Here is a 21,141-nt window from a genome sequence, read left to right as displayed (position 1 = left end):
CTCTTGAGCAATCATGACAACCTATCACCAGGGACCTTGAGCGTTAGTTAAGTATTGCCAGGTTTTTTGGTCTGGTTTCTGAATATCAGGTGGACTCCCTGCTTGGCTTGCATGATGTGTTCCCAGCACTTTTCCATTCTCACTGATTTAAGGATATCACAGTAAGGATAAGGACAAGTTAGTACACTGTAATCCCAGTTTAACTTAAGTGCACACAATTAAGTGACCTGTTTAATCATATAAATACTGATGCTTGAAATAAGAAATGTATGACATTATTTTAGTGCGTTGGTTATTAACAAGGGGTGAGTGGTTTTGATTTTCTGCTGTCACCTAAACCATTTGTTTACAATATTGATGTACTTCAGTAACTCCCTTCTGGGGCTTTGAGGGATTTCTCAGAAATAAAATACCTGCTGGGACATGCTCCATTAGATAGCAATTGCTAATTAATATATCTGATTTTATAATTGTGGTGGTTTTAATTTATTCTAAGCAGAGAAAAAGTTAATTTTAAAGGCTACCTTTGAAAATAACAGAGCAAAGGTTCTAGGACAGTGTGCTCATGTCATCATAAGGGTGTCAGAGCAGGTGACCAAGATGAAGACAATGACCACAGGGCTAATTCAGTTACAGATTCTTTCACTTCAAGAAATTTGAAACTTATTGTACCTACTCCCACATCGTATATTTATGTACTTAGCAACAATCATGTCTAGCAAGTTTAAAATTAAATTACAGTTTTGAATTTGAAAGGATTTCTTTACTTTTTGTTTGTAAACAGATCTTCAGTAAAATAGTCTTGACTACAAAGGATTTTCTTTCCTGCTGGCCTAGAAATCATCCGTAATCTGTATTTTGTCTATATACAAAATCTCTAGTATGAGTGAAGTGATGCCTGAAATTCTGTAGGTCAAGGATTGAAGCCCAGTCATTGTGGATGCTCAAACTAGATAGACCCAGAAATGAATTAGCACAGCTCATCAGCTGCTCATCCTTGCTAAGACAGGCTCTGTGCTCCATGGCAATCACCCTGGCCACGCTGGCAGAGCCAGGGCAGACTTAGAGCAGTTCTAGCACAGCAGCTCGGCCCAAACTAAAATCAGCCCTGAATTACACAGGCTGGGGAACTGCTCTGCAGTGCAGCTTGTGCTGAGATGTTCTAGTAGCCAGCTAAAGTCTTAGAGTTAAATACGATTTCACAATTGAGTAGCTTGTATTTTTTGTGTAATTGCATTTGACAATTCAGGGGAAAAACATTCAAGAAATATTTGGAAAAAAAATAAGCAGTTTGCTATCCTCGTTGCCTGTTCCTCAAACATATCTGCAAGTTTACACTATGAAAGGCTATATATTAATTAATACAGTATTCTGGAAGGGTATGGTACCCTGGCAGATTTAATAGTTATTTAGTATTTAGCACTTCAGCTGAACTGTGTAGGTACAATTCTGCAGGGCCGAGACTCATGGGAGAGATTGCGGGTGTTGCCTTGTGTGTCGTACAATGAAGAGTGGAAGGAGTAAATAAGTGAAGTTTGTAGAGCAAAACCTGTGGACCTGGATTGCTCTTGGATTGCATGCATGAGTAAATAGAAATGTGTTGGGGGTCCATGCTGATGATCTGTATAGGCCTCTGGTGTAATCCGGGCTGTGAGATTTCTTTAAGCTGTTCCTGTGTTAAGTCTGCAATTTCTGACTGAACTCCAGCAGTATCTGAGCAGCACACCCAGTCCCAGCCCAAAGATTCAAGTGATGGAGAATTCATCCCATGCCCTGCTAAACTGGCCCAGTGTTTATTTATTTGTGCTGTAAGAAGTTGACCTTTTTTCCTGTTTATGTTAAACTTTCTTCTTATTCCTGCAAATTTATTGGGGCAGGGATTGGGACCGGCCATGAGAAAGAGGATTTCAAAGCTGTATGTTCAGGAGAGAGCAGGATGGTGCAATTCATGATTTCTGTACAATTTGAGCTCATGTTTGCAGTCGTATAACTTGTTAGCACATTTTTAGCAAGTCATTTATTTTCTTCTACACAGTTTGTCTGGCCTTTCAGACAACTTCCATTATGCTAATGTAATTAATATACATTCTAAAAAGCAGGATTACGGCAGTTTATTTCAAGAGTATCTGCTTTGCTTTTTTAGTTTTCTCTCCCATGCTGCCACTCAACATTTCGCAACTAATGCTAAAACAACCTGGTTTTCTGCAGGTCTTTCTGGCATGGAAGGGCTTTCCTGTATTTCTCTGCCTCATTGACTCTCCATCTCATTTAAAAATCTTTGCTGAAAATACATCTTTTTTTCCCTTCCATGACCCTCATAATTTTGATCTCTCTCTGCTGTTATTTTAGTAAGTAATTTTACTTTTAAACTAGCTGATGGCCCTTCATTTGAGTAAGGGCAATCAATAAATTATGTGCTGATTGTGAATATTCTTCATCATATTTTTCTGTTTCATTGTCCAGACTGTAACAGCTGATATGTATGTTTTTGTTGTACTTTTTCACCTTCTTTAGGGTCTCATTATTCTTGGATTTTAATAATTGAAAGAAAATTCAATCGTTTTCCATCATGAAAGAGTGAGAATGAAAGAATGGATCTCTACCTGCTAAATATCGTTTATATCAGTTGATGGCCTGGCTGGAAAAACATGAACTTGAGCAAGCTCTACGTATGTTGAGCGAAGTGAATGGTTTTCCTGAACAGTTTTTAGTTCATGTCACTAAATCATCAGCTAGCAGCTTTCTGGAGATAGTAAACTTCTATGAAAAACTGACCAAGAATTTCTGAAATACTTCTTTTTGTGAAAACAGGAACTTTTTTGGGGGGGAAATTATATGACAGCTTTAACAAGAGAAGTTAAGAGTGACCTTGGTCCCTTCCCCAAGGTGTGAAGGGGATGTTTCAGTGGGACAGTGCTTCATCCAGAGGATTTTAAACAGGCTTTGCTGTAATTTTGTGTGGCTTCATGGTTAGTTTTGTTTGTTTGTTTGTTTTTCAATGTAAAGAGTGTCCAAGTGACTATAAAATGTATAATTAATAGAAAGTCTGCAGGAGTGAAGTTTAGAGAAATAATATCCTACCTATGGGAAATATGCTCATTCTGACAACGCAAAGGTCTGGTATGTATGTAGGTACTTAAGCATAAATGATAGCATCCTTTATTCTCAGATGTATACAGATATTTCTCATAGGTTAGTTCTGTGGTCTCATTACATGCTAATTAAGAAAAGAAAAGAAAACAAAACATAGAACTGAGCAACTTTTGGATATTCAGAAAGCTTTTCTGCCAATGAAACTTCATTTTTCAGTGTTTTTGTCAGCAACTGTGTTTCCTCAAAAAGATGATTGGAACATATATGATGAGAAAAGTTTCTCTTACTGCTACTTTATGTATTTTTTTTATGCATTTAATATTCAATATCTGCTTGTAGTAGCACCACCTGCCTATGAGTTACCTACTCAGCTTTCAGGAATGGTTGGTGCTGGTTTGTCTTCATGCTGTCACTTGATAACTAAATTGTAATATGTAAAAAAACAGGAACATATTCTTAGGTCATCTTAATGCATGAATCCAATCTCGTAAAGATTTTCATTATGGTATGAGGGATGAGATGTGCATCTTATTCATTTGCTCATACAGATTCTAGCTGCTGACCCATTCATCAAATGCACAAGTCCGAGCCAACACGAATGATCTCTCCAAGAAAGATAAAGAGCAGAAATTTCACATGGAAGACGTTGGTTTTTGTACCAGCTCACCTCATCTACTGTCACTTGTAATTGATATTATCTGCCTTGTCATCTACCACTGTAACTAAGCAGTGCACGCTGTGAGAGCAGCTGGGGGAAAGGGGGAAATAGGAGCCATAGGGTTTATAAAATAAAACTAGAGGGGTTCAGATTCCCAAGTGCTTCATGTGCCGTTGAGGGAGCACTTGAATATTATTTAGACACTTTTCAATCATTTCAGTCTAGCAATTTCTGAAAAAAAAAGAGCAAGCAGTAACACTTTATTGGCGAGGACGTGTCATCAGTCAGCCAAAACCAAAGAGAGACTACCTTGCAATCTGAAAATGCTGTTTGCACCTTCTCTGAAGCCAACAGCAAAAATGTACTTATTTTGTTTCTTTCTTTTGGTAAACAGCTTAATGAATTAATATGTCATTGGCCAGTGCTACGTCTGCAGCATTACAAATGAATATGTTCATATTTGACTGATTGAGGTCCCAAAACTTTGAAGTTGACACTCAATTTTGTAAATGTAAACCAGCAAGAATTTAGCATGATACATTTTCAAACTCCTTAGCAAATTAAAAGGGCAGCTCTTGCAGCCATAAAGATTATTTACTAACTTTTCAATATACTCACTAGTAAATTGTATCATGAAACATGTCGGTGTATCCAGAGCACCTCTAATGGTGCCAGATGATTTTGTAACCATCAGTGCCGGTCTGTTTTGGCCAGAAATCTTTGATGTGTAAGACTGCTGCTTCAAAGATGTCTTTCCTGGTTAAACAACAATTATCATGTTACAATTTGATGAACTGCACGAGAAGCTGCCTCTTAGAGTTGCTTTATCTTATAGAATTCCAATAAAAATTTGGTGAGGAATATTTTAGGAGTGAACAATGTCCAGGCTGTGCTGCGGATTATGTTTACAGGGAGACGCGCAGAATTCCTGAGCTCTGGTTCATTTTGATTCTTTACTTAGTTGCTGATTTCAAGATACACCACTGATTTTTTTGTGTATTTGTTTCATTTTTTTTTAAAGAGTATTAACGTGAGAAATCCTGATAAAATAGCTTTCATTTCTCTCTGGGAAACTATGAGTAAGCAAGGAAAAGGAAGCAGGTTGCTGGAACTGCACCAGTGCTGCTCTCTCAAAATTTAGTTCTAACTATCTTGAAGTCACTTCAACTTGGTAATAATATTGTTTGCAGACTCCTAAAAGTGGATAGCCAAAATATTTAATTTAATGTGTATTTTTATTAAACTAGACAGCATTATTACTGCCACAGATTAAAGACCTGTAATGTGACTTTAATATTGTTATTAGTTGTTAATGTCTTAGGATATCGCTCTGAAGATGAAATAGTTCTCATTTACTTTTCACCATAATGACTACTAATGTGTCAGGGGACAATAGACATCTTTGCCTTCTGTTCATTTGGCCAAATGGGAAAGACAAGAACGGAAGATGACAATTAGTCATCTGTGGGTGAATGCAACTGGAAGTTGTGAGTAAAGCCAGTTGAAATCCAGTTGTCCAGATCTCCCTCTCATTTTTCTGTTCTGACTAAATAAAATATCAACAGACAGTAGGTTGTCCAATTTCCAAGATTTCTGGTGGGAATTATTCGTAATAGATTTGTTATTTCTACAGTGGTTTACAATACCATTTCGCCTCATTACTGGTGGTGTTATGCTCATCGTACTATGAGCTCTTTCAGGAAGGGAAAAATAACTCATTTCCTGCAGAGAGTTTGTTTTCTGTGTTTATGCCTAGAGACTCAATATTTGTGCTCAAGAACAAAAATATTTGGTCTTCTGGACAAAATGAAGTAATGCTATCTTCAGTAAATCTGGGTACCTATCATAGGTGTAACAGGTAAAAAAAAAATCTAGTTTTATTCATATGTACATGGGAATATGTCTCTTTAAACATGGTTATAACTGTTCAGGGTGATTTTTTTCCAAGTTAGGAGCCTGCATTAGTTATTGGAACTTGTTCACTCTTTGAATCCACAGTGGAGTACCTTAAATATAGTTTGTAGTGAATAACAACAGGGACATTTGTTAATGTAGTTTCAGATTATATTTTATAGCCTTATTTTTTTTGTTTGTGGCAACAAAGGTTACATATGAGCTTGGTGTGTATGCTACCCTGTTCTCTCTCTGCTTGGCCTAAAGGGCTTCCCAGCGTTAGACAAAAACGTGCCCTTCCTCACTGACGGTTGGAGGATTCAGTCCGAATTCCAGAGGTTTGGGAGCTCGAAGGCTTCCAGTCAAATTCACTGTCTGAATAATTGACCAGAAGTCTGTGCGTGCTTTTGTCACACGTACATCATCGTAACACAGTTATTAAGAGTGTAGTTTATAGAGGTGTAACTGCTGAGCACCTGAGAACGACAGGGAAATTCATTGGACGCAGTTGTATTTCATCGCCATAATTCTGAGTGCTGCTGAGTCTGGAATATGCTGAAAATCAAATCCAATCTATGTCTAGACATGCATGTAATGTGCGAGTGTATCTTTGCAGTGTTGTGCATTTCTTCCAGCAATAAATAAACAAAATACAGCAGCATGTGTTCTACTGGGCTTTACGTTATTTAGGAGAAAACAGTTCTATGGGATATTTTAATCATGGAGCTAGTTAACATTTTATTTCAATTAAGTATTTTTGTCTATGATGTTACCTAATGCAAATTATTCTTTCAAGAAGTCCAGGATTGTATCTCAAACGTAAGTGACCCCTCAACAGAGCCCGTCTGTGTGTGCCCGGGCTGCAGCCGCAGGGTCTATGCGGCTGCTCCGCTGTGGGAATGGCCGCGGTTAAAGAGAAAACAAAAGAAAACCTCATAGTGATCATTTTTGGTTTCTGGCTGTTATTTTTTAAAAGTGTAGTTATTGATGTCTTCATACCAGATGGTGTGATCCCATGCTGCCTCTTATAAAATGTGATATATAAGCATATATCTCCATAGTTCGGTGTTCATAATATAAATCAGTCTTATGATATGTTCCAACAGATAAGACTGGTCCTTTTACATTCCTACTAAGAATGAATTTAAGCACTATTTTGCTTAATCTTTGCTTTATGTTCTTGTGTATTTTATTTGGTAGAAGTTTATTTCTATCCCTGAATACACTAATTTTTTAATAAATTCCTTTGCTTGCACAGAACCAGACACAGAAGATATGCAGAGTTAATGTATTGTATTATTAAAGAAGCAGGGTATTTTGAAACTTGAACCCAGCAGTTGAACAATTGGAAGACTCAGGAGATAACATTGTTTACCATACAGCTGAAATATTTGTATAGTATTCTACTAGTTGGTTTAATTCTATTTTTTTTTTCTGTCATTCAGCAGATTTCTATATATTCCATATAAATAAGTTCTTTCCGATTTTGAACTTTTTTCTTCAGAAATTCCAGTAGCAACAATTTCCATAGTTTAATGTGCAGATAAACTTACACTTTCTCTGGGAAATGTATAAAGCAGAAGATGTAGATCTGTGCTGCTAGACAGTGAGATGAATGAGACCAAGACCTGTGCGGTGATGAGTAAATCTGTGTATAATTAATGCTGTAAATTTTGTATCCTTCAAGAAACACAAGGGCTACAGAATAGCAAATGTCCAGCTCTTGAAACAAAGGAAATTACCTATTGAAGTTCTGTAGGCTTAATGTCCGAAGGGTAGAGAAGTAAAAATAGTCCTAGACTGAAGAATAGAAAGTTTTCGATGCCTGATGAGAGAAACAGGGAATGGATTCCATTTTGGGTGCTGTTTTCTGATCAATGGAAACTTTTGAGAGTGAAAGTATATCCGCTCTATCTATCTATCTGTCTGTCTGTCTATCTATCTATCTATATAATACCTTCATTATATATATATGTGTGTGTGTGTGTGTAAAAAAAACCCTCTATACACAAATGTGTGTGTATATAAATATAGTGCATATGTAATTGCGGTCAACTTTGAGATTAACTTCAAACTGACATCAGCTGGCAGTAGGTCCAGTAAATCTCTGCCTTTCCCCCATTCCTGTGTTTGTGTGGGATGCGGAGGTTCAGGAGATGCCCTTGTGCTCCCGCCGTCACTGCCCCACGTTTTTCCTTTGTTATCATCTGGTTCTTTCGCATCCTATTCACACTTTTCTGTTGCCCAGAGAGAGAAGCAAAGGGTGGCTAAAACGCAGATGTTTGCACAAAAGCTGATATCCAGCTTGCCTCGATAGCTTCCATCCTTAATTTATTGTCAATGTTTTCTGTCCTTGAAAACAAGATGTTTTAATACTTTTCTGAATAGCTTTTCTATGTTGGTTTAAAAATTAGCTGTCTATTTAGATTTTTTTTTCCTTTAAATTTCTAATCCTGTTTTAAGTCAAGGGTTCTTAAACATCAAGTTAGCAGTAGTGTAGATCAGTACTGGCTTGCATTGGAAGTTGGGTGGAACATGAATGATGAGGTTCCAGTTTGGCTGAAGGTGTAAGTCTTTGCATGACAGTTAACAGAAATAACTGAGGTGCTGAAAAACAAACAAAAAGGTTTATTTGTGACGGATGGGCAGGGTGTTTTTTGTTGGTTGAGTACAAAAAGGGAGGTGCATGCTTGTAATATTTGAGAATGACAAAGCTAAAATATTGCTGGGTGCAGGTGTTCTGTACCTGGGAGAGTCAGATCCAAGGTTATTGGGTTTTCTGGTCTGCAGAGATCTTCAGTGTCTAGGTGGGTTCAGCAAATCATACATATTGCCTCAGCAGCAGAAATATGGTACATACACTAATAAGTAATATAAAAAGGAGTAGTGAACAGTGTCCTTTTTTTTTTAAAAAAAAAAAGGAAGCAGAAAGTCTGTGATATTTTTCCTTTTTAAGAGAGAAATGGTATAAAGAAGGAATAAATGAATTATTGCTTTGTGTGGTTAAATTCGTGGCTAGATGTTTGAGAGCAAATGGCTGAGGCTTCTTGCACCTTTTTGTTTTAAGTGGCCTTTGAGAAAGGTATCGTGATGAGTGGAGGAGCATATGGGAAATCAACTCTTCCTTCCCTGAGTTACTTGTAGGGTTTGTGGTCAGATATGTCTCTCTTAATGATGATAAATACCTGACCTTGTATCTTTGGATTTTCTCAGCTCTTTAAATTTCATGCTAGAAATTCCATTGCCCTTCATTTAACAGCGCTAGTGGATAACAACTCGTAAGATTGCCTGTGATTAGGAAAATATATTCTTAAAATGGTTTATACATATGTTGCATTAGCAACAGTAACCAGGTTTGACCTGACTTCATTCCAGTGGGAAAAAAATCTAACCAAATACTTAAGAAGTTTTTCCGAATGTTGATACATGTTCAATTTATTTTAGTCTTGATATGGCCTAAAGTTGAAGTATTTTTATAAAAGCTAAACAATGCCAAATGCATTTGGCTGAGATCAAAAGCCAAATCTATTTGTTCTCTTTCATCTTCAGTGTTCCATTTCCTAGGAGTATGACCTTAGTCAAACATCTATTAAAGTTCGCTTTTGATCTTACTCCCTTTTTTACAAAAAAGAAAAAAGTCAATCTTTAAAATTTTCTTCCAGAGACAATCACACTATTGTGTTTTAATGCTCCAGCAGTGTGTGAGTAAATAGGATTCTCTGATGTATGTGATAGAATAGTGGTTAAATGGGACAATCATTTTTGTGTCAGAGACAAGAATCAAAAGGAAGCATTCTTCAGAAGCTGTTAACTGGAAAAATCCCCCCAGGTCAGTGGAAACACGTTAACTGGTCAATGCGCTGCATTTTTTGGTCCTTTGATGAAAATGCCTTGTAATTTGATAACAGGTAGCTGTTCATTTGTAATACAATTTTCTCTTCACCAGTCAAAGCTGCCTAGTGATTAATCAGTAAAAAGGTTAATTTTCCTCTCAAGTATGAGCAGTTTAGTGGCTTTTTGCAAGAAATAAGGACAGATGAGATTGTGGATATTACATCCTTTCTTTCCTGGATAGAATTAGAAAGATGTTTCTGGAAGTTCCTGCACATTAGGGCAGCTTCACTGTCTCGCATTCACTTCTCAGCTTAAGTCAAGTGAGTAGCTCTTTCATAACTACATACTAGTTCCTAAAACTACACAGAGGAATAAAATTGCAGTTAAGATTTATATTTATCATAGTGAACTGGTCAATTATTAATTAATCCACAGTAACTATCCTATTAAAACTACTCTTACCAATGTAGTGCAACTGTTAGAGAAAACTCAAAGTATATAGTGGATAACTACTGAAAAGATTTATTTAAAAGCAATATCTGTGGAATAAACAGAATGTGTCTATCTAATAAACTATTAAATTGACAGATGTATTGCATATTAAACTTCTAAAGCCAAGACAGCTGTAAAAGGATAGCTGTAAAAAGTACAATATTAATATTGAGAAAAAGCTGAGGACTGCACAGTGTAATAATTTTAAAGAGACTGCTTGCAAGGAGTTATTTATATAATGTAGACTTCTGCAAAGACAAGATGGATACATGCAATATTTTTTCTGAATTGACTAAAAAAAATTAAATACGTCTTGGACATAATTTATATTAAATATATTTTTATTTTAAAAGTAAATTTAATTAATTTGAATTAAAAAATCTGAGAAGGTATTTTAAGATCTGAATGTACTTTGACTACTGAAATAGTTGCACAAAACCCAAGCTAAAAATATTTGTTGCCATAGTTTTAGAAGAAAAGAAACTGCTATATTGATGCAAACTGGGGAGTAAAGACCACTAGAGTTTATCTGTAGAGATTTGCAAGGGCAAAGAGAATATTTGCATCATTTTAGATTACTTAGTGTTTCAGTTCAGTGACTAAATTATTCCTCTCCTTTAGCCTGCATTGGGCTTCACCAATGAGTAGACACATCCTTTAAGATTTTAAAAGTGGTGTAGTTCATCTTCTGTGCGTTATTTTTATTCACCACCTGGAACAAGAAAATAAACTTCCAGTCAGTGTCTCAGCTTTGAAAAATTTTCTTTACCTTTCACAGCAGAAAATAGAAATAGCTATTCTCCATGATTTCATAATCAAGGGATATACTAAACCTATCGGGACTAATTTATTTGTCTCCTGTGTTATTTGTATAAGCAAATGTGCATGAATAAGCTTCAACAAAAAAAACCTATATGAAAGTAGAGTAAAAAAAGGGAGATCAGAACAATCAGAGGTAAAAAATGTTTAAAAGAAGAGAAAGGTACACACTCCTCTGTAATCATGTTCCGCACACTCTCAAGTGTGTGATCAATACTCATTAATTTATGCCCCAGAGGAAAATACAGCTCCTTTGTGGTTCTTTACCTGCAGTCTAAATGTAGCTAGAAGTGAAATCTGGTTTCTCCAGCCTGTGGGGTCCCTTGTCTTTTTTTCCTTTGCAGTATCAGAAATTCATGTATCTGTCACCTACTTGCAGAAGGTGCCCAAAGCAGCAACTGAGTTTTGACACGAGGGAGCGTTTGGGCCACTTTTACTGCCCAACGTGGGGTTCTTGCCTCACAGAAATTTGCTGGGAAGTTGCATGAAAGCTTCTCCTTCCCAAGTAGAGCAAATTGGATTGCTGTCCGAACCCTGCTGAAATAAAAATAAACTAATCTAAAGCATCTCAAAATATTTAACTTTCATTCAACAGCCAGAATTGGAAAGTGATTATAGGTCTTGGAAGAATATTCCATTAATTTACGCTCTTAAGTGATGCTGCTTTCAAACTTGCATCTTTTGAGGTTGCGCTAATTAAATGACATTTGGAGAAGAGTGTGTGGGGTCCCTCTTTTTCTTTGCTTAGGATATTGTGCTTCAAATAAGCATAATGTTTTTGTGGTTTTTATGAATTGGCCACAAATTTCTCAGCTTTAAGTAACTAAGAGCAGTGTTATCATAGCATTCAGTTTCTGTTCTGGCAGAGGTCTTGAAAAATTGCTTATGTGGAAGAAAAACCATGTAGGGGATGATTCTACAAAGTTGTGTGAGTGGAGGAACCTCGTTCACAGAATATTTTTTGCAAGCAAAGTTTCTATGGTGCGATTGCCATCTTGAGTAAAGAGAGAGCTCACTGCTGCTGTTTGTAGCTGGGTTAGTGATAATGTGAAATTATTATTTCCTTGGTTTCAGTTCAGTGGAAACATCTGAGGAAAGTGTGGAGTAACATTTCTCCCCTCTAACCCTTCAGTTCCTGGGACGGGTTGGGGAAGGGACCTGTGCAGTATGATCCTCAGGAGCTCATAGTATTGGTCAGGCTGGCCCAGCTGAAGTGAAGAGCGGCCCACAGGGGTAATATTTTAGCAATCCAGTCTCTAACTGCAGCCCTGATCTTGACAGTATATTGAAGTTTCATCTGAAAAACTGTAGTACGATGAATTTATGGAACTCAGTATTCACTTAAAATAACCACTTTTTGAATTGTGATTTGACACAGCTGGGGCATCGCTGAGCTGGGGCATCTGATAAAAATATGGTATGTTCCAGTCACAAGTAGGAAGTAGCTTGAAATCGCTCCTAAAGATATCCGTATTCTCAGAAGACCTTCCAGCCCAATTAATTTTACAAACTCGAGAGATTTGTACCGGGTCCAGATAAGCTTTCAGACTTTTTGCTTCTTAACTGAAGGGACCTCCAAAAACTTCAGCAATTCCCCCACCATTACCGCTTACAGACAAGTGCTTTATAGCCGCAGAAACTGATTTAACAGGAAAAGAATACATGTGGACAAAAAAATAACAACCAATAATTCTAATTTCAGATGGTGGCACATGCACCATGACAGACTTCTGTGATGACTGAGAAGTTACAGGATGTCCATAGTGATTATGAGGGCTATTAGGTTTAAATGTATTTATAACACAATTTCAGGTTCCTGTGAGCCCCTCTAAAATGGATAACGAAGTCCTGCCATCAGAAGCTCTGAAGCCCCAGAGAAGGTGGCCATTAAGCCCTGTGTGCCCCCGGGGCCTTGGCTGTGTGTGGGCTTCGCAGGCCGTTGGACAGTCCGGCTTGTTTTGAGTCAGACTCAAGTACATCTGAGCCTGTCTGCCTGGGCGACATTGCTAGATGATAATGCCCAGTCCTTGTAAATGGAATTTATTTTATATGTTGTTCTCAGGGAGGTGATTTAACATGTTTCTGATTTACTTTTTAATTTTTCAAGTCCTTATCTCAAAGATTTGTGATCTTTATTCTATGACAGCATTATGAAAGCGTAAGTGGATAGTTTGCGAATTTGGATTATTATGAGCATTAGTTTAAGCCATCTTATCCTTACTGAAATCTAATGCATGGACTTGTCACTCTTCTGATGTATGAAAACACTTCTAAAGTATACCCCATAGTGTAAGAGTTTTCATTTTATGTTGAAAATTTTCATTGACATGACTAAAATTGCATCAGATATGCACAGAAGAACATGCAAATTATCTGTACAGAGTGATTGTGATCTTTTCAACAATAATTCAATGGCTGATGTTATCTGTCTCGTGTATGCATCCATCTTCTGAAACCTGTAGATCAAAAGTAGGGTGGTCAGTCAATCAAATATACAGAAGAAGGTAAAGGTCACAGTAGTGCAGCATACTAAAAGTATTACGCATTATGGTCTTGACAAATCATTCTCATGGCATAGATTGTAAAAAAGAGCAGAAAATGTCACAAAATTAATCAATTCTCCTGAGATACTGTAAAAATGAAGGAAAAAAAAAAACAGTGTAACCCTCTCAGTGCTCTTTGTAGTTTTGATTTTTCCATTTCCCTCCAATAAGGTAAGCTGCAGTTTTGTTTGACGTAAGATGCCAACTACCTTTTTGGATATAAGCAATCTGTAAAATATATAGATGGGTATTACTGTGTATCAGTTTGAACAGGAGCGTTCATGTTAACATAGGTTTACGCAAGAATTTGGGGTTAGAATTCTGTACACTTCAAATTGAGCCTCTTGGGTTTAGACAAGAAATCTGACAGGTCTTCTGTCATCATGTCTGCATGTGGATCAAGGAGAGGAAATACCTCAGGTGCAGGGACTTGATGGAAGATGTTAATGTTAAAAACATTTCCAGTCTTTGAGGTGGGTATCAGGGAGGGTAAGATCAGGCTGTACAAAACACGGAGGTTATAACTGGGGTGAGAATCCTGAAGACCAGAGGCAGACATGGAATGAAAGCATCTGGAAAACGAATTCTCCCTTTTATTTTAAAGTGAACATCCAAATTTGTAAGGATCAGGACTTTTGTTACTGCCTAAATATGTGTGAAATCAGAGAATGACAACCTCTTACTCCTGTGAATTATTCCGAGAAGTGGCAGGGATGTTTGGTTTTAATCTTGTTTATGCTCATGTGAACTTTTGCATGAAATTATATTTTAGAATTAAAATAAGGTGAGCAAGCACACAGTATTAAACAGAAATTACTAGGATTGCAACACCAAGCTGTCAAAATTTCAGAAATGTTTGTGCAACCCTTATTCAGATCCCTTGAGCATTTGGCAAAGTCTTTAAATTGCATTATCACATGCTGGTTTTTTTTTTTTCCCAGCATAACTGCCTAGTTGATGATAGAGAATCGATTGACCTGTGGGGGAAGCAAGGTTGTGTGATGAAGAGACCTGTCTGTAGGTCTGTCCCTCTCTGTCTGCTGCAGAATTGGAGGCTGTGTAGGGAATAAGGGGCTGCACAAGGGCAAAGAATAAAGTCTCTCAAGTAAAGGCTGTGTGACAATTCAGTGTGAATTGAGCTGACTGGAGCTTCTCTGTGGAAGATTAATTTCCCACAATTCCTGACAAATATGCATAATATTTGTTTGGGTTTCTTATTTCCTCAATAAGATTATTTTTCCATAATATAGTTTCTTCACATTTTAAAGTGGTGATGTTTAAAAATTCGGCCACTCAAAAATTGTAACTGTTGTCTGAGATGTTTTGCTACAGATGATTGTCAGTAGTCTCTGAAGTTTCATTAACTGAGTGTGGTTAGAGAATTAGTCTTTATTTTCTCTTTCGCTTTGAACATGGAACAGAATAAATACTGTATAAATACTTGCAAATTTTCTACTCTAATGTTTGTTGGGTTTTTTTTTTTTTGCTGTTTGTGGTGTTTTCTTGTTGCAAAATGGCAGAGGACATATTTTTAAAATATGGTTGTATTATCAGAATGACTGGCTGTAGGTATGAGAACAGATGAAAGAAACTCAGCTGCTGTAATCCATTTATTTGCTATTGACTACGTTTCAGCTCGGCAATGTCAAATGGATGTAGCATGGATTTCATTCTGGGCTCCAAGTGTGTCCTCCCCAGGCCTGGGGTGAATTCTTGCACAACTTAGCCCATGATAAAGCTTCATGCTATGGTGCTTATTCTGAAAACCCATCCTCTGCCCACAGCGGCCAATTACTCACCAAGTTCTTTCCTTATAGTCTCCCAAATGTTTCACATTGTTGGATTATTATGATCTATCTGAAATGGTAGCTGGAGCATCTTTGAACAACCATTGAAAACAGAACATGCACCAGAGCTAAAACCTTCCTGCAGTTTCTGGTTGAGTCAGTTTACCGAAATGGAAAATGTCTGCAGTAACAAGACTTACATGTTTGGACCTGTCTCCAAACTGCTCTAACGCTTTGGTCATTTCAATGTTCTTATTCAACAATTTGGTTTAACTGTCCATCATGTTAGTAGTTGGATTTTACCTGTTTATTGCTAAACAAGGATGATTCTGTTCAGCTACAGAGAAACCTGCACTTTCTATTGTGAATGTTTAAATTTACTGGTACATCCGTGCAGGCATTCTGAAAATGTAAAGTCCATTATATGCATTTATTTTTATTATTTTCCCTATTGAAGAAAATGGGAAAGGAAGTGTATCCTTTTCAGTCTTCCAAGGCCTAATTTATTGAATGTTTCAGAATTGTTTTCACTGTTTGCAATATGGTATCTCATATTAACATTTCATACTACCAGATGTTTCATTATTCCTGTTTTAGCACATCATACTTGACCCATAGCCGCTTTGAAAGCAAATAACAAACAAGCCGATGCACAATGCTTGACTGTTAGACTGAAATAATGCGGCAAGGCTAAACTGGTTTTCATTTTCCTTTTGAATATTATTAATTGCAATGTGTTGACTGTTAATTTAATTAAATGTTTTGTTTTACTGTAAGACCATTCTTCAGCTCACTGACTCACCGTTTCATTTAATTAATTGAAAACCTCGAGATTTGATTACTTATAGTTCTCCTTTAGTTAATTTACTTGTTCACAGTTCTGACACAAAAGCTTTCAAACTAATATGAAGGGGGGGCACAGTCTGACTAATTAAGGGACTGAAAAAAATAGCTGTAGCTATAGTACAAGATTAGCAGATACTCAGGGTCACCTTAAAATGCTCCGAGTCCTTGTATTCACCATGAAAACTCAATTTTCAATGACTGGACATGAGCTAAACATGGAGGATTCACTTGCATGCAAGACATCCTGGGTACCTCCGAGTGGGAATGTAATTAAGTTTTAGTTTCTGATGTCTCCAGGAAGGTATTTGCTAATCAGTGATGTTTACTTGAAGCGAGAGACACTGTCCCCTTGTCACCTGGTGCTCTTGGAAGCTGGTGGGTTTGTCACTGCTGTATAATGGGAGACTGGCCCTGGGGTGGGGATACACAACAAATGACCTTGGAGTTGTGATCTTTGGTCCATGCATTAAAAGTGCCCTGTTGGTTGAAATAATTCCTGAGACTTCACGGAGGAACAATTTTCAGTAGTCTTTGTATCGGCATAGGGGACATTTGAGTAAACAATTAACCATGAACTCTAATAGGATGCAGGCAAGGGATGGAAGAGCCTCTCAGGTCTTCACACCCTCTCAAGTACCTTGGCTTTGGGATCAGAGGGTGAGTTCAGAGGGCCCAGCCCTCACAGAAGCAGCCAAGCCTCACAGCACATCCATAGAATCACTGAATAGTTTGGATCATAGGGCCCTTCCCAGCTCCCCCAGTGCCACCCCTGCCGTGAACAGGGACATCTTCGCCAGCTCAGGTTGCTCAGAGCCTCGTCCCGCCTGGCCTGGGATGTCTCCAGGGATGGGGCATCAACCACTACTCTGGGTAATCTGGACTGGTGTCTCACCACCCTCAGTGTAGAAATTTTCTTCCTCGTGTCCCGGTCTATTCCATCTCCAACACCCCACAGCAGCGGCTCTTCCCCAGAGCAATGTGGTGTACTGTGTTGAGTAGGCCAAGTATGGTCCTAATTTGGATCAAAAACCTTAATTTTAAAAGTGTTTGGTGCTTAGGTACATTTTAACTGCAGCTCAGAATATAATTGCAGAATTTTTTTTCAGTGCAACCTGAGCATTAAACCCGGTGATTCATGTGTCCTTGAAGGGTTATTTCAGCTGTTGTACAGCAGAGTTATGCAGACTTGTCAAAGGGAGAGTAGACAGTGTACTGACAAAACCGAAATTACGGAATGAAGATTACTAATGGCAGTTGGATGTTTTGCCATATGCACGGTGCAGGTGTACCTGAGCGCACACCATCACAATCTGTTATGCACTTGTAATCAAGATGCATCTATAGAGAGCTGACCCAGAACACGGCTCCGAGGTTCCTGCGTTAGCGCTGATGTGTCTCTCTCAAAGTTCCCCACAGCTCTGCAAGGAGCGGCTGTCTTTGGCCAAGGCAACTGGTTCATGGGCTGCTGTGAGCCGGACCAGCTCCGCTGGCCACGTGGTTGCTATTGGATAACAGCAGTTTTGAAAAGAAATCACTGCAACCATGATGAGAGTTGTGCTTTGTTGTCGTTAGTGTTGTAAAGGTCGTACGTGTTTGATAATGAGTGGTATGTAGTTTATTTCCTGGGTGTGTAGTGATTATTCACAGCTGGCAGAAGATAGCTGAAGGAAAGGAAATTTAAAGTGTTAATGGAGGGAAAAAAAACCAGAAGCTTTGAAGTATGTAATCCAGCATGTCGCTTTTCCTGGGGATCCTTTCTTTTTTTTTTTAAGGTGAAAGGAGAGGAATAGATGTATACATTACAGCAGTTTTCAAGTACATTTTTCAAAGTGAGGTACTCTAAGTGAGATTCTGCTGCTGATAATGATTCATCTGAGGGGATGGAAATGATTCGTCAGTTCTTTGTAGATCTTTAGATAAGTCAGTTGAAGAATAGCCCTCTTTGCCCCAGCTAGCCAGAGCTGAGTCAATTACAGAAAGGAGTTTTATTAATAGTTAAATTAAATAGTAGCTTCAGTATGTTAGCCATGGCAGTAACCTTAATTGAGGATTATGCCAATGGGTGATTTGCTCTACGTTTTCTTCCATCATTTCAATCAGTAGCACACCCTTACTGCTGAAACCATTTGCTTTAACCTCAATTTTATTAGCTTTCAGAAATGCTGAAGAATTAGTACACTGTTTCTAAACTGCCTCCTGCAGTCAGATTCTGGGGCTTTTACTGCTATTATAGTTCGAGTAAGAAATTGTATAGACTGGGAAATAAATGAATGAGAGTATAAAGACTTTTCTGATACTGAGCTTATGCCTGACTGCCCGGGATCTTCAGACTGTCAGGTTTCTGCATCAGGACTGTGCTTTAAACTTTTAATGCTGAAGCAGAGTGACTTTGGTGTGGCAGATGGCACAGCATAGATTTCTGATACATCACTGTTTTTTGGCTGTTGTCCTTATGGCAGCTGTGTCTGGTTAGGGAGTTCAAAAATGCCCGACAATAATTACCTTTAATTTCTGCAGGCAGCATCGTGGTGATTTTGGGACTGTGTTTATTCTTTTCTGTTTGTTCATTGGTACCCTTTCTACCTTATGCTCCTGATACAATTATTCAGTAGAAGTTTATGTGGTTTGTTTGGTTCAGTTTTGTTTGTGTGGTGTGTTGGGTTGTTTTGTTGTTGTTTGCTGGTGGTTTTGTTTGTTTTGTTTTTGTTACACAGTGCCCTGGGTAATTTTTTGTCTTGTCTTTTCACTGAACATTTAACTAAAGCTCTGAATTCACTTTCCATTCCCTGTTTATCTCCTTATGAATAGTTTCTTTACTCCTTTGTTTATTTAAACTGAAATCAAGTTTTATGACTCACAGTATCAAGAACCTGTATAAATATTGAGCCAGATGAAAATATTTGCTGGGATATTGGTTCATCTGTATGTATTTGGGTGCATATAAATGATAAAAAGTTATGATAAAACAGTCCACGTTCAGACTCTGTATTTTTTGTAACCTTTACATAAATGTGGATCCTTTGCAAATGGATTAGAAGCATAAAGTGAAAAAAAAGAAGGCTGGGAGTGGGTGCAGGTTCTGAAAATGCTTTGGTGATGGTTGGGATAAGGAGGAACAGTACAGGTGTGCAGGTAAGCAGGTGAATCACACAGGTGCCTGGAAGTCTTCAGAACAGTAAATTCCTCAGAAGACTTGTGCTGGTGCTTGTTTTTTGAACTTCCTGAAAATAATGTGAAATTCAATCAAAGAACAATCTCACTTCCTTTCCCTAGAAAAAAAGTGGAAACATTTATAGATTATTTCATCTTCTCCAGAAAGTGTGTGAACATTTTTATCTTTGAAGATGTATTCTTTGATGGATCAAGTGTGAATGATGTCAGCCAGATAATTTGTAAAAACAGGAGTTAAAACATCAGGATTTTGTATCTGCCTGATTAAAAAAAACACAAACCTTTAGCATTTGCAAAGGAGCTTTATAAAGGGTGTTAGAAAAAAAAAAACTTAAATAACAAGTGAAGTACCGTTACTGTATAGTGATATTCTGTATGAAGTGAGGACTACATTAAATGACCTGAAAGACAAGATTGTTAGCGTTTTCTGTACTTTTACATATTTGTATTTAATGTATCTTAAGAATGAAGTCGATATAATCTCTCATGTATCAATGACAAAGCAGAACAGTATTTGTTGGGGCTGCAGCAGCGCTCTGGGAACCCAGGGCTGTGCAGCCACAGGTTGGGTTGGTGGATGCTGAGGGCTCTTGGGCAGGATGGGAGGAGGACAGAGGTTTGTGTGAGTCCCCTCTCGTCACCTGTCATCTCCAACCTCCTGATGTCAATCAGGAGTATTTTTGCTGAAGTTGACCAAATTGCTGTAGCCATATGTGATAATGTGTCCCTCCTCCATGCAGTTGGAGTCTGTTGCTTGCTGGCTTACTCAAGTTGTATTAAAATAATGAGGACTTTTGTGAAGCCTATTATGGGAGCAGCAGAACTAATCTAAATGTCAAATTCAGAGCAGCTTTTGAAAGAAAGTATTCTAATTTATGGATGTGTGGCAGTATAGGATATGAAAATTATTAGTTCACTTTAATCAGTATCTAATCTCTCAGTAAGCAGTACTTTGCAGATTACTTAATTCTGTTGTGATACATCATATCATTGTAGGGTGATAGAACATGCACCACCACCAAAAATTCATGTGTTTTGGAAACTGCAGTTCAGTGATTCTGTGGAACTATGGCACAGTCGATGACAAGATAGCTGGTACGAAGTGTTTAGCTTGCTTTTGAGCAAATGACGAAAGCAAGTCATACTATACTTGGAGGAAGACAAACCCATTTAATCCATAACTGAATGAATGAACAGTTACACCAGTACAGCTCTTTTGGTTACATGACCTTAGCCCCTGTATTTTCCTGCAAGACAGGTGAACTTCAGATAAGATATTTTCAGTTGTATCTTGCCTTGAGTAAAAGTAATTTTATACTGTCTGGAAGAAATCTGATCTCCTACCAACCATTCAAAAATGCTAAAACTTTGAAAGTTTACTCTTACAAAAAATTGTATTTGGCATCTAAATAAAAATAAAAGAATTATGATAATGATGGTAACCTGTAGCCTGACACTTCTTCTCTTTTACCATTGGAAATTAATTGGTTTTCAGTTACTTGAAAATCTTCTACCACGAACCCTCCATAATTCTGTAAATTTGTTCTGGTCTTGATGGTCTGTTAAAGGTGGGTTTGAGTTTGTAATTACCCATATTGTACTTTTTTAACATTTCCAGTGTCATTTTCCGGTAGCAATAATGTTAATCCAAACCAACACATCTCATGAGAAGACAAAATAATATTTAAATATGTAATGAATTAGCACAGCATTGATTGTTCCATGTTAATTGGCTTTGAGCTGTTGAAATTGAGGAATGTATCTTACTAGTGTACTTGGAAATTTCGTAGCAGCTAAATAAGTCAAGCAGAAAGAGATCAAAGTGACAAAATGATCAAAGTGACAGGAAATTATATTTAAAACTATAATCAAAAGTGTTACCATTAAATATTTCTTTATGCTATACATGTAAAAAAAAAACATGAAAGAACTTAGAAAAAAATTCCTTATAATGATGTACTGAAATAACTCGACTTTAAAATAGTGTTCAGAATAACATTACCTA

The 21,141-nt window shown here is 37.5% G+C and overlaps 1 protein-coding gene across 2 annotated transcripts in view; it reads left to right on the top strand.

Annotated features, from left to right (window-relative positions):
• Nucleotides 1–21,141, top strand: part of DACH2 (dachshund family transcription factor 2) — a 253,762-nt gene that overhangs the window by 146,632 nt on the left and 85,989 nt on the right. The gene's annotated exons all lie outside the window — the stretch shown is intronic.

Source organism: Patagioenas fasciata, chromosome 11, assembly GCF_037038585.1.
Source record: "Patagioenas fasciata isolate bPatFas1 chromosome 11, bPatFas1.hap1, whole genome shotgun sequence".
NCBI lineage: Eukaryota > Metazoa > Chordata > Aves > Columbiformes > Columbidae > Patagioenas > Patagioenas fasciata.
The sequence above is the reverse complement of the archived record's forward strand: the minus strand, read 5'-3'. Positions and strand labels throughout refer to the sequence as shown.